Source organism: Giraffa tippelskirchi, chromosome 10 (genome assembly GCF_054371585.1).
Source record: "Giraffa tippelskirchi isolate mGirTip1 chromosome 10, T2T-mGirTip1v1.2.pri, whole genome shotgun sequence".
In the NCBI taxonomy this organism is placed as follows: domain Eukaryota; kingdom Metazoa; phylum Chordata; class Mammalia; order Artiodactyla; family Giraffidae; genus Giraffa; species Giraffa tippelskirchi.
The window spans coordinates 70,358,373-70,373,192 of record NC_137284.1 but is presented as its reverse complement, the minus strand read 5'-3'; the positions used below and the strand labels follow the sequence as shown (position 1 = coordinate 70,373,192).

General features: G+C 38.0%; 1 protein-coding gene across 12 annotated transcripts in view; it reads left to right on the top strand.

Moving 5' to 3' along the window:
- Positions 1-14,820, top strand: part of DGKB (diacylglycerol kinase beta) — a 1,170,055-nt gene that overhangs the window by 237,750 nt on the left and 917,485 nt on the right. For 5 of the 12 annotated variants that reach the window (XM_081537636.1, XM_081537635.1, XM_081537632.1 and 2 more), the window contains exon 1: positions 1,385-1,719. The exons of 1 other annotated variant lie outside the window; for it this stretch is intronic. The gene's annotated coding sequence lies outside the window, so the exon portion shown is untranslated. Of the gene's footprint in view, positions 1-1,384; positions 1,720-1,827; positions 2,262-14,820 lie in introns of those variants that run through there. 6 more of the 12 variants (XM_081537634.1, XM_081537629.1, XM_081537639.1 and 3 more) reach the window with 5 other exon arrangements.

The following is a 14,820-nucleotide window of genomic DNA, read 5'->3' as shown; positions in this document are numbered from 1 at the left end:
GTTTTTAATATCAGTTGCATGTTGTATGATACTTATTTAATAGACAAACAGAAATTGAGGCAAAAATATGTGGCTGTTTGGCATCAGTTTTCATTAGAATTTGACATTTGAAAAGTTGTAGATACTCTGAATTTACTGTATTGCATGATTTTTAAAAGAAAGCTTTTTTTTTTTTACAATTGTAGTTGGGTTGGTTTAGTAAAATTTATATTTATTGGATAATTGAGAAATTCTTTGAACATTAACTGGCCTTTGTTTTGCTAAAGGCAGTGATTTTTCTAATGTAAACAGATCAGGAAAAGATGTACTATCTAATCCTTTTGGGTTTCTTCCCTCCTTCTGGATTCCCTGTTGTATTTCCAGGGGCTTTTTCTTTTTTTTTGCATTAACATCTGTTCAATTTAATCCTGACTCTACAATCCCTAACAACTGGGAAAATGTATGGCAAATATGAAAATTGCTCAGAGCAAGGTAAAGATAATTAAAGGTGTTCATTACTAATAAAATAAAAAATAATTAAGTTTATTTTTAGTTCAGAAAATCGAATGCTGAAAGTGGATTAAAAGTGATATTCAATTAAGGCATGTGTGTGCACGCTCATGCATGTGTGTGTTCATAGTCTCCCATCCTATTACAGAACAAGAACATGAAGACAGACTACAGCAAATAAATTTAGTCATTAAGAAGTATTCTAGTCTTGGGGGGTTTGGAGACCCTCTTTAATTTATAAATTCTGCTGCATATCACCTTATGTGAGAATAATCTGGAGATATAACAGGGCAGAGAATGAGCAGCCAATAAGGAGAAAGGGAGCATTCATAGACAGCAGTAACCAGTAGGTTTCACCAGAATTTGTAGCCGATAGTGATATTAACACATTGAAATCACAGTAGATGTATCACAGGGGAGCTGAGAGACACCCAGGGGCATGTATATCAACATTCTCTGCATTTAAGCTGTTAAACGCACTCCTTAATAACTGTCTAGCTTTGCGCACATTTTGTAAAACAGGCATTTTTTTCTACTGACTTATATTTTTATTACCCCAATGCATTATTTTATATACATAGCTCAAAACTTTCATTTTTACCTGTGCCCTAATTGGTTAGACATATGTACAGATCTTTTAATATTCGCCTACTCTCCCCCATCCTTTCCTTCTTCACCCTCATCCATCCCCCAATCACCTGTTCCCAGGTTACCAAGTCCGAATATAGAAAGAGTGTGCAGCTGCTACAGTTTCTAGAAGTGGGTTAGGCAAGTCATTGATGAACAATGACCCATCAAGGACTATAGTTGGCTGAAGGGAGAGGCAGACAGGTATCAGGTTTCCTGTGGAGGGGAATTGTATTCTGAATGGTAGTAATTGCCGTGAATCAAGCTCAGTGCTTCAAGGACAGCCACTCATACCTGTCCAGTCTCCTCCCTTGTCTTATAACTGGTCCAGCAGTTAAATAGCTGTAGAGCACCGTCTCCTGTCTCATTTTCCCTGAGTTCCAACAGCAGTAGTAGCAACAGCAGCTGTAGAAGCGGCAGCCAGAGATAGGCAAGGCTGTTGCTTGCAGCCGCTGCGTGGATCGCCTCCTCCTCGCTACACACACACACACACACACACACACACACACACACACACACACACACACACTTCAATATCAACGCATCTTGCTATAAATCAAGGACTCAAAGACATGAGAGAAGAGCATTAGTCATGGACAACAGGTATTTCATCTCTGACAAATTCCTCCTGATGCTTATTGGTATGGATAATAAAATAACCATTCGTGATACCTAGCCTGAGTGCGAGCCTGGAGGCGGCCGCGGTAGAGGAGGGGGAAGTGGGAGGAGTGAGAGGTGGGGAGGGGGGTTGCCAAAGATGACTTTGAGGCTCCGGAAACCTCCAGCTTTCAGCCTCCGCGGGTTTGGAGTGGCAAATTGTCAGGAACCGGGAGGGCTGCCGGCTGCCCATGTTGTTGACTGGAAGTGGATTTCCATCTCTCAGACACTAGTTAGACTGGGCTGGGTGTTCTGGAAGGGGGGTGGAAGTCGAGAGGAGGAGATGCTGTGAGCAGAGTTCTTGAAGCTCCACTCCTCTGGGGAAGCCGAGCTGTGAGGGAGCCTTCTGACTGAGCGGAGCGTGTGAATTGGAAGGGATCCTGTTAGCTGGCGAGTCCCGGTTCCTCTCCGGAAAAGCAGTCGCTCTGGCTTCAGAGCTGTGCCCAGCCTTCGCCTGCATCACACTGCAGTAAGTTCAGCTCAACACGGTTGGTAATTTGAGTGGCTTCTGGGTATGTGGTGCGGGGGGAAGGGAAGCTGACCAGAAATGGCGAGGAAAGTTAGAAAAGCAGAGCATTGGATTCTCCACGAGATATTGAATCGGTTTGTCTCTTTGACTTCTGTCCTAGTTATGCTGTAAACGAGTTACTCTCAGTTAGGTACCTACAGACACTGCTTGTCGGGTAGGTCTGCAGGAAGCACCCTGTTTATGGTGATTTTCGGCAACAACACTGGTAAATGCGTTTTTCTAGATTTACTTACAAGAGTGGCTTCTGAAAGTTACTAATGGATAACAGCTTGCATTTTCAACAGAAAATTTGTGAGGAGGCTGGCTTAGATTTTCAAATGCCTAGTTAATTAAGTTTCATTCCATACTTATTCCTAACCTGTGAAGAAGCCATCAAACAAAACAAGAGTCTTTGATTTACTTTATTAAGATGTGAAGTAGGTCTTTAAATAATTGCTAGGCAACAACCTGAGGCGACACTGATGATATGAGAAATATTCAAGTACTCTTTAGTGGGTACAGGATTCCCCCACTTTCTTACTACTGCAATAATCTCTTCCACTTGCTAAACGGTGCTTTCTTTGAAATTTCTAAGTGTTGGTTTATTACATACATGGACTTATACTTAGATCCGAGCAGCATTGTGTTCACTGGCAAAAAAAAAAAACAATGAGGCTTAAAAAACTTTTTGTGAAAAAATGACTTCTTCTGGTTGCTCAAATTGCAGATAACCAACTTTTAAAAGGAGGTAGAAACAGGTCAGCCCATTGTAAAGCAAATGACCAAATGAATGTGAATACAGGCAGAACATGAAAGGTCTTTTTCGAAAAGGAAACCAGGAATAATCTAAGAACACTGGGGTATTTCTAACCAGGTCCTCTTTTACACTGACTAGATTTTTATAATGGAGAAAAAAACGGGACTCTCGCAAGCAGAAAGAATATGTCACAAAAATACTAGACTTAGCTACAAGATTGTTGAAGACAATACTTTGTTACTATAGTTTTCTCCAAGAAATATTAATGGAAAAGCAGAGGTTATCCAAAACAGAATCCAGAATTTTGAGCTGAACACTTTCATGTACTGCCATAAATTCTATAGGTGGAAAGGGGTGTCAAAACCTTATGAAGCAACTATCGTGATATGTAAAGTAATCTGAAATTCTCCATTATTAGAAAAGAGGAAACAAAAGATCAGTCTTTTCCAATTATTTTAGTTTAATAATCTCCAAATATTTTAGTTTTCGGTTTTATCAATATTTCTCTAACCAGCTAATCTTGTTTTATTAGAAACATATTCTGAATATAATTTAATTACTTTGCCTAAGCATCTTAGGGATCTCCAGGTATATTTGTGTTCTTATTGCGATACTCAGCTTGTTGGAGTTAATCCATTCCATACATGCATAATTTCTCAGTGCAAAAAAACTTACATCACAAAGTCAAATATAATCCAAGGGATATATTCGTTACGATAGTGCATGCATGATGGTGGTTAAAGTTTTTAGCAAAAAAGAAAAAAATCTACACAAAGACTAAAAGAATATGTTTGTGGTGAGTTTATAAGTAGTTCCCATATAACTCTAGAATAAATCATTACCCGAACCTCAAGAATTTAGCTAAAGAGAAAAAAAATCAGCCTGAGAGCCTCGTTGAAATTGATAAGAATTTAGATTGAATAGGAATCCTTTAGGATTTCTTTAAAGAAAAAACTTAGGCAGGTGGTATTGAGTTTGGGGAATACCTTTGCTTGGTATTTTGGTTGTCCTATTGGTAAACAAACCTTGTGTTATATCTGAGGAGAAGATTTTCAAAGCCATTTTTGGAATAAAATAATTATTTTAAAGTTTAAACCATGGGTAAGGTTTGCTGGAACAGAGTCTGAACTAGACGAGTATCCTATGACTCATGCTTTTCCTTGCACACGTGAAAGGAGGAAGAGTTGTGGCCAGACAAGCCAGACGAAGATCATCTGGTCCCTCAATCTAATTCTGCCTACCAATCATGACTGTGATGTTGATATCTAGGCTTGAAATGATATTTTAAGAATATCCTTTCCTGGGTGCTTCTCTTCCTGGCTGGCCTCAGGAATAGAACTGTACTTGTGTATGCTTGGTACTCTAGCATTATTCTCTTTACAAGAGTAACACCTTTAGCTTAGAAGCACCTGCCTGGAGGAAGCTCTAGACAAGATGTTGGAGAAACCTCTTCCTATTGTTCCTCTTGCACCTATGGCATTTTCTTTCTCTTGCAAAACACCAACACAAAATATAACCTCCAGTAAGAATCCCATGCACCTGTTCATCCTTAGGCATTGACTGTGAAGTAGGTTCAACCCCTTGATAGCTCCTTAAGTTATTTGCATGTATGGTTTTCTCACCATGTAACCCATAAAAAGTTCCTGGTTATGGTGAGCGCAGTAATGGCAGGACTTAGGTTAAGCACTTTGTTTGTTGGCTTTATAATTGTAGTCAATTTACAGTATGAGTTTCAAGTGTATAACATGGTGGTTCGGTATTGTTATGATGGCATTCCATTTAAAAATTATAAAATGTTGGCTATATAACCCGAGCTGCATATTACATCTTTGTATCTTATTTATTTTAAACCAAGTAGTTTGTACCTTCCCCTGTCTTGCCCTTCCCAAGGTTAAGCACTTTGAATATGTTTTCTCACTTATGGGATAAGAGCTACAGGAGAGAGATGGCATTCTCTCCCATTTATAAGAAATTCAGCCCCAGAGGGAATAAGCAAATTACCAAAGGAACATATTTAGTAAATGGTGGGCTTGGATTAGCCCTCAAGTGTGACTAGCTCCGACTCTTCATCACTTTGTCACTTTGTTTTATTACAGCGGTACTCTACCATGGATCAAGTAGAATGAGCTTATTGTTTTGCAGATGGTGTGGGCTCAGAGTGCTTGAAAAATTATATCAGTCGAGAGAGTACTCTCAGCTTTACTGATACCCACGATTGAATCTGCTTAAATTGGAACCTAAATTGACCCCCAAACCAAATTTGGCGTACTTTACAATTCCAATTTTAGTGTTCTGCTCTGGCTTCATGAATCATGGAAATGAAACCGAGGGCATCTTTGCTGGGAAGAAAGATGATGGAGTTAATGTGGGAGTAAACTAAGGAGATCACATGGTTGGAGGCTGGACTGAGACCTTGTCTAGATTCTGTGCTCTGGGAACTCTAAAAAGCAACCTCTTCGGGCTGTGTGTGGGGTGGAGAAGTTTAAAGACACAGATAAAGCAGACAATCAAAATATCTCCTTAAATAGGTCTGATTATAAAAATTAGATTAGCCTTGTGTTCAGATAATCTCCTTTGCGTGTGTGTGCGTGTATGTGTGTTTAAGAGTAAAAATGATGATTCAAAGGAAAGTAGGGAGAAAGACAAGATGATGACTGAAGAGGTAAAACAGTGCTTGGAAATATCACTGGCTCTTGCATAATCACCTTCTGAAAATTTGCCAGGAAATGAAAGGCCATCTTTAACTGGTGAGGATAAAAGCAAAATGGTTCATTTAGGTAAAATTTGAAGTGTTAAGGAGAATAACATGATTACTGTCGTTTGCCGTCTCATCACAGAAGACAAATACTAACAAGGAATAAAACGAAAATGTTATGGGCATAACGCCAAACAATATTTTAAGATTGGTCTTTCTCAGCATGCTAAATTTAAACAGCTGAAATTCTTTTTTTTTAAAGTATTATCTGAGTCAACAATTGGAAATGAAGAATTTGCCTTGTAACAGGGAGTCTGTATTGCATTTTAAGTTTGAAACACAATGTCCTTGACTCAGTTATTTGTTATTGGCAATATGCCAATCACTACAGATTAAGGAGCACAAAAGCTGTCATCTTTAAAAACATGCTCCATAAGGAAAGGTGATGCTACTAAGCTGTTGTCATAGATCTGTATGGTGATGGGACCTCGAAAATACATTCATGATGTCAGCCCCGATTCTTTCTCTTTTCTTTGTCATTTATGATACTGCAGGTGGAGGTTAGGAATAGAGTTAGTTTCAAGGGTTGATTTTTTGAATGCGGTGCCTTGGCTTTCTTGCCCTCATATTTTAAAAAATAGTGACAGTAATTTTTATTGCGTGCTTCCTACATGCTAGTTGCTTGTTTAAGAATCTTAAGCATATAATCTTGAAAACACTCATATGGGATAATCCTATTATCATCATCATTTCCATTTTATAAAGGAGAACACTGAGGCACAAGAGGGTTAAATGACTTACCACCTACAGTTAGAGATTAGGATCCAGCTGGGATGGGAACCCAACAGTCTGGCTCTAGAGCCCATGCTTTTAACCTAAAGCTCCAAGTCTACTCTTATCTCTGGTTTGTTATGACCCTGCATGTTACAAGCTATTTGTTCATCTCTTTTGTCTCTGCTTATGGCTATTTCTGGGCTTCCCTGGTTGCTCAGATGGTAAGGAATCTGCGTGCAGTGTAGGAGACCCAGGTTTGATCCCTGGGTCGGGAAGATTCCCTGGAGAAGGCTATCTCTGTCTATAACTTCTTTCTGGATACAGTCAGTCTGTTAGGTTTTACCTGATGATGCATCTGTATCTCTTAAGCTTCTGCTCTAGTATCATGATCTTGAATTCTGTTTGTATTCTACCACTGGCCCCACTGTCCTTCTCAATGGCTCCACTGAAATGTGTGCTTGACTTTAAAATTGAATATGCCACAGAAGGTTGAAATAATCTTATCTACGTTAAGGAAGGAAACCAAGCCTTTTTTTTTTTTTTATCTCTGGGACTTCAGTGCTGCAGATAGTGTCTAATACATTATTGGAGTTCAATAATAACTTCAATAATAAGTTACACTTTTGGTACACTGAATTCAAAGCTCTAATTCAATTCTATGAAAAAAATAGATAGCCCTTTTCACAGGCTTTGTTGTTGTTCAGTGGCTAAGTTGTGTCTGCCTCTTCGCGACCCTGTGAACTATAGTCTTCCAGGCTCCTCTGTGATCTCCAGGCAGGAATACTGGAGTGGGTTGCCATTTCCTTCTCCAGGGGATCTCATTGGCAGGAGGATTCTTTATCACTGAGCCACAGGGGAGGCCCTTCACAGGCTTTACCCTCTGCAACAAAAGGGCTAGAGAATAGTCTTTCAGTTGTAAGTTTCAAGGTCTGAGCCACATAGTATATTTTAATACATTGAACTCATAATTATTGTAAAGTTAATCACAAGATATTTCTCACCCTGCCTGGAATTGCATATCTAGAATCTAGGAGATAATGTTTTACGATATCATAGATGTCATACTTATTTCCAAATCATAATATTGAAATTTTTATTGATATCTAGTTTATGGTACTAATGTATTTTTAAGGGGGGAAACAAATTTTAGAATAAATTATTTATTAAAAATGTTTTGCTCTGTGGGACAATAAAGTTGTGAAATGGTGCTTTTTATAAATTGTTTTTTTGACTCTTTTTTCTTTTGAGGAAAAGTCTTGAGGCTTTGATTCAGTCACTGCTCAAAAATACTGAGTCATATCTGTGACCAGACGATAGAAACTTGACTACCACTAGAGAAAAATGAAGAAATGGATGAAAGTGAAAGTTGCTCTGTCGTGTCTGACTCTTTGTGACCCCATGGACTATATAGTCCATGGAATTCTCCAGGCAAGAATACTGGAGTGGGTAGCCTTTCCCTTCTACAGGGAATGTTCCCAACCCAGGGATAGAACCCAGTTCTCCTGCATTGTGGGTGGATTCTTTACCAGCTGAGCCACAAGGGAAGCCTGGATAATGGTGGGAAAATCAATCCCCATTTCTCCTCCTCCAAAAGAAGCATTTTCTGTTTATGGGATAATTTGGGTTTTACTTGTTAAATGATTTTTAAAATTTCTTTCAGTAAGTATGTAAATATTATAACAATGTGAACTAGATGGACATCACATAAGGCTTTCCAAAATACAATATTTTTATTAAAAATATCATCTTAGGTCAAATGATTCTATTTCAGTCTCTTTCTAATCCACATGAATTAGTTATGAAATATTAAATTATAACCAGGAAAAGGACAGACGGAATGAGAAGTGTGGTAGCTATTTAAAATCTCTTTGAAATTCTGTCGACAAACTAATCTCTGGATAAGCTTACCCCACTGAGGTGGCTAAGCCTTCTTTTGTAATATAATTACAATTAAGTTGAAAGAATCTTAGCTGATATAGTTTGATGATTCATCTTGAAGATGTGGAGAAGTTGACTCCATGTATAATTTCTGAACATGCAACAATGCTCATTTGAATTTCATTATTCCCTCTTAGACACTATGATATAGGGGTTAAAACTTACATTTTATATTCAAATTGCCTAGCTGCAAATCTTTACTACTTGGATGACCTTGAGCAAGTTAGTTAAATTCTATGCTTTAGATTTCTCTTTGAAAAGCAGGGATAAATGAAAATGATACCCACTTCATAGAATTAAATGATTTAATCATGTAAGGGTCTGAGAACAGAAGGCACATAATAAATATTTAAAAGTATTAGTTATTTATTATTTCCTATTAATTTTGGGGATGTCTCAGGTAGAGAATGAAGTATCAATAACAGAGAAACTGTTTGAAATAAAATCTAAATCTAAAAGTAGTTTTTATTTTAGTTTTATAATATTAAAAATATGACACATAAAATCTATTAAATGTTATAATCAACATTCTCTATAGAGAGTCGTCCTCTTAATTTTCCCAAAAGGGTTTCATTGGATTATAAAAAATGGTAACAGTTAACCCAGATCATTTAAATAACACATGTAAACACCACCCATAGAGTGGCTGGCAAAATTTTAATTCACCTCCTCTTAACTAGAATCATAATAAGAGGTCTTTCATTTTCATTCTTCTTCTTAAAAATATAGTCACAGCTATCCCACTCCAGTATCATGCCTGGAAAATTCCACGGGCAGAGAGGCCTGACAGGCTACAGTCCATGGGGTTGCGAAGAGTCAGACACAACTGAGCGACTAACACACATACATCATTCATTTAAGGTACAGAATGATATTCTGTTTTCATTGATATTGACTACACTTCTGTTTATACCCAAGCCTGCTGGGAAATGTGACCTCTTCTGTGAGGAGACTGATTACTCCCTAGATCAGCTCCTTTTGAATTAGATGAACTGGAAAGAGGAAGAAACAGAGGTGCTGTGCAAAAGCATTATAGGATCCTTGACCTGAAAACAGACTTCAAGCACAAAAGATGAGTTTGTCGTTGATTCAGCAAGTTGTTTTGCTGAGACAGAGAATGTAAGGAAAAGTTCTTTCTGGGCTTTTGACCAAGGAATCCCTTGGCTGGTTCCTTAATCAAAAGACATAAGAGCTGGGGAATTCTCACTTGCCTGCCCTTTGTAGTATATGTGGTAGAGATTGTCAGCAACACTCAGCTATTTCTGGGAAATTTAAGGTTCAGTAGACATAATTATTAAAACCATCTCCTTAAGAAACACAACTCCTAATACCATGACACTGGATTCTGTTTCATCTTTCAGTCATGGATGGGCTACTGTCCTTGTCAGGCACTGGGCCAGACTCAGGGAAGGCAGTGGAAACTAATAGACAAGTTCCTACAGTACTGAACTCATTTCATTGAGAGAGAAACAGGAAGAAGATACACTAAACAAAGACACCAGGGCATGATTTATTTTTGTGGTTGCTATTGTTGTAATACATGCTATGAGAAAAACAAAAAGCTGAAATAGAGAACAAAGATCCCATTTACTGGAGGACAAACTGGTTTCAAGACCCATAAGAACTACTACCCCCCCCTTCCTTTTTTATTCTTTTCCATTATAGAACAAATTTCTGGTGTTCACAGTGAATAGAAGGGGATTATACACCTGAGATAATCCTTAAAACCAAGACAGATGAACTCACGGTGAATCAGAATTTCAGAATTATTGAGCAAAACATTTTCATTCAGGCAAAAACATGACTCCCACATTGCTTTTCCCTTTACCTTTATATTACAGGATTATTCAGCTCGTGGCAGCTTTTAAAGATGAGAAAAATGCAAGTACTTAATGTTGCTTAGTAACTTCTCTTGCCTGTCATTTTGGGCTGCACATAAACAACTCGTAACTTCCCCACACTTGTCCCAAATTACTAGAATCGGGAAAGAGCACACAAGCTGATGAGTCACTTTGCGACCCTGTTGTTCCTAATAAGAGTTCTGATTACCAGGATGGGTGCTTTATTGTTATATAATGTTATTTGCCACGCCATATGTCAGAACTTCCTGTTTGGCAAGTAGAGTTTCCTTCCCTATAACACAGAGAAGAAAGCAAAGCATAAAAGCTTTTCATGGGAGGGCTGTTGTTTTGTTTTGGGTCCTTGGTTTTAAATGTGCTCTATCCAAAATGTACTAGACAGCATTTTGTGGAAGTAAAGTGGTAAGGTTTTTGAGCTTCAAATGAGGATTCTGTTTTGGAGCTACGAATGCTTCTATCATCCTACCTGCATAACCGCTCGGTGGCACAGCTGGTGTTGAGGTAACTATATTATCTTTGTGTGCTAAGTCCCTTCAGTCATGTCCTACTCTCTGCAACCCTATGGACTGTAGCCTGCCAGGCTCCTCTCTCCATGGGATTCTCCAGGCAAGAATACTGGAGTGGGTTGCCATCCCCTCCTCCAGGGGATTTTCCCGACCCAGGAATTGAACCCGTATCTCTTATGTCTCCTCCATTGGCAGCTGGGTTCCTTACCACTTAGCACCACCTGGAAAGCCCATATTATCTTCATAAGCGCACTTTCAAAAAAACCCAAAAAGAATGGTTTCAATGTGGCTATAATAATTTTCCTATTCTATTGGTTGAATTCTTGAAATTAATAACTTTGCAAAAAAGAGAACACTAAGAATCTGTTAGACTTGATGTATATGTCAATAGAATGGTAGTACCATGTTGATCAAAATTTCTTTTCTGCTAAGAAGTGTCAGAGCTCTTTTGAAGGAGTTACACGTTGATGAGTATCCTGGGTGAAGAGGATGTGCCGTACCATCTGGGTCTTCGACATCTGTTTTGCTGATCCTAATAAGTTAAAATCCTAACTGTCTCAAGACATAAGGAAAAATTGTTTGAGAAATACCAATGTGTTTTAAGAGAATAAAAAGGAAAGGAAGCGTTCCTTATCTAAACGTTGTTTAGCTGCTCAGTTGTGCCCGACTCTTTTGCAACCTCGTGGACAGTAGCCCGCCAGGCTCCTCTGTCCATGGGATTTTCCAGGCAAAAATACTGGAGCGCATTGCCATTCCTTCTCCTGGGGATCTTCCTGACCCAGGGATGGAACCCGCATCTCCTTCATTGGCAGGCAGATTCTTAACCACTGTGCCACCTGGGAAGCCAATCCACACATTAAGCAAAGTTAAATAGTTTTCTATATTAAGGATGTCTTACAGTTCTTCAGATGCAAGTGTGTGTTATATTCTCTTTGAGTGAGATTTAGTGCAAACTTCCCTGACCTTATTTAATCATAGAATCCCTCTTTATGGAGGTATCTATTAATATATATTTGAAAACCCCAGAACACAATGTGTTGTTCTGATTTTCAAGCATCTACCAAACATCAGATTAGTAAGTTCTGGGAAGAAAATTATAAATAGAATCTGGCCCTAACATTAAGTAGCTTCTAAATTGGGTGTTGCAGGAAGACACATAGATGTAGAAGTTATAATATCCTGGTCTACGTGCAGCAATAAAAGTAGATGCAGAGGATTACCTGATTGCTATAGGAGATGAAGAAATAAGACACTAAGAAATTAATCACAGATCATTTAGAGTTTGAGTTGGGTCTTGAGGGAAATTTGGAATTTATAAAAAAAAAAAGGACAATAAAAGTATTCACAAGGATATATTCACAAGAGATCATTATTCTTTTCCCCTCATGTGGAAACCAGTATTCCTTTCATTCATCCAGCACAACTCTTGAGTGAACAGTTGGCTACATGAATAAAGAGATGAGAGCAGCAAACAGGAAAAGAGATATATAAATTTTGTGGTACAGATGGTAATTCATTCCTTTGGGATAGATAACAGTTCATGAGAAAATAATGTAGAATGAGAAAGAAGATAATTTAGGGAACAAATCTTGACGAATTCTAATATTTTTGAGTGTATTGGAATAGATGGGATTGTGAAGAGGAAAATGAATCGTCACACAGGACGAAAACAGTGAGAGATTTGTGGTATTCCAAAGACCAGAGAAAAACCTCCCACAAGAAAGACAAAGTATTCATAGCTGCCAGATGTTGTCAAGAGGTTAAGATGAGGAGTGAAAAAAAAAAATCCTTGGATTTGAACACAGGGAGCTCATTGCTGATCTTACTTAGCTAATGATGTGATTGAGGGTGAAGCCCACATGAAAAATGTGTTAAGGATTGAGTAGGAGCTCAGGAAATGGAGATAGAATGACTCATTCTACATGTCTGTCTACAAAGCTTTTGAGAAAAGATAGGCTGGTTCTGAAGAATCAGAGAAATTTGAGGAAGCTTTTTCTTTTCTAATGTGAGAGATTCTTGAGCATGTTTACATAACTATGAGATGTTGAAAGAATCAAAATGTAGAAGCTGAAGGGATGTTTGATGGATACCACAGAATGTGGAATTGAATTGGTGACTTGGACCACGAATAACATTCTCTGTAAAGAAAGAGGAAAGGGAGGAGGAGAAAAGCAATCTGAGTAGGTGTGCATGTTTTGTAGTGCTAAATTGAGGATATTTCTGGAATTTAAATTTATTTTGTAGAATTTGTACAAAGTGGAAAAAGTTTAAAGTTTTTTGACAGTGCTGGAGACTTTATGATAAGAGAAATCTAGAATCTGGATTATATTGGGGGGCATTTAAGTAATCAGTTTACAATGATAGTAGTAAATTACTGTTAATCACTCAATGTGTGACTCCTTTCAGCAGTTCAGGGTATGGCATAAAAAACAGTTCATCCGAGATACATTGTTTCGTTTTGCTTTGCTTTTCATATTATCATCCCTTACTGCCTTTGGTGTCATCTGTCATCTTCTTTGTTACTCTTTCAAATTTAGAAATCTGGATGACAGTTTTTGTATCTCCTATTTTGATAATGATTAATGAAAGTATATAGGTAGATAAGTCAATCAATACCCTATAGAAATTCCTTAGCCACCTTACCTTCATTAACATACCACTCTATTGCAGGTTAAGCACTGGACAATGACTCTAGTCTGGATCTTGATATGACCTGAAATTTATCATGTTTGAGATAATGAATCATGAAACAGTCATCATCTAATTCTCTATACCTCCCACGAGTCTCTAGTACGTTGACATACCTTCTTTCCTTCCAATGATTTTTTTCTCATTCACCCTTTCTATACTATTCAGGCAAGTCCTAGTATACAACTTAAATAAATAACTCTTTGCCCAACCAGATCTTTATTGCTTTGTATTCTTTTCTTTCATTTTATATCTGACAAAATCTACCATTTCTCTATTGAGCACCTTGGCTTTGCTTTTTCACTTGGGATACTGAATGCTAGTGAAAAAAAAAAAAACATGAAAACTAGTACCATAATAAATTTGTGATCTCCCATCTTAGTCTCATCTTGGTAATTCTTCAAGTGCCCATGTTTTATTTTCCTTACCATTCTCCACAGCAGCCTTCTCATAAAACCCTGCCACACATGTACTGTATATTTCCTTAAGAAATGAAACACTCGAGTATCTGTAACCTTTTCCTCTGTGTCATTTACTTTTTTTTGTACTGGCATTTAAATATTTTAATTAACTTTGGTTTTAATTTTAAAAAATATGAATATCCACAATTACTTCAACCTTGTTCCCCATTGCCATCCTCCTTCTCTATACCCTTGCTCAATGGAGAAGGACATGGCAACCCACTCCAGTGTTCTTGCCTGGAGAATCCCATGGTCAGAGGAGCCTGGTGGGCTATGGTCCTAGGGGTCGCAGAGAGTCGGACACGACTGAGTGACTAAGCGTGCATGGAGATAAAACTCCATAACACTGCCCCTCTTTATCTCTTCAAGAATATCTGTTGCCACTCTGTTCTCTTCCAACCCAGTATTCTTTTGACGTTAAGCTGCTTAAAATACCCTTTCTGTCAGTGCTCCTTTCTCATCTTACTTGTTCTCCTTGTGTCTCAGGCTCTTTATTTCTCAGAGCTTAGAACAGTAGCTGGTATCAAACAGGTACCTAAAAAAAAAAAAATCACTGAATATGTAAGTGAACTTTGACAATGTCTCTTTCTAGACTAGGGACGATAAGAGTTATCTTGTAGAGCATCCCCCTGGGTCAGCAATGTTTGTCTCCTCATTCTCTGAAATACGTTGTTTCTTACGTCCTCCCTGTGCATTTTTTCAGTATGATTTTTTACTGTTTCTGAACAACTGTCTATGCTTTAGCATATGTTTTCCCCTTGGAACATAATAGTAATAAATATATTTGCTCATTCTGGATGCAATAGTCATGTGATTCTGTTTTGAGAGACGAGATTAATCTTTTTTTCATTTTTAAAAATT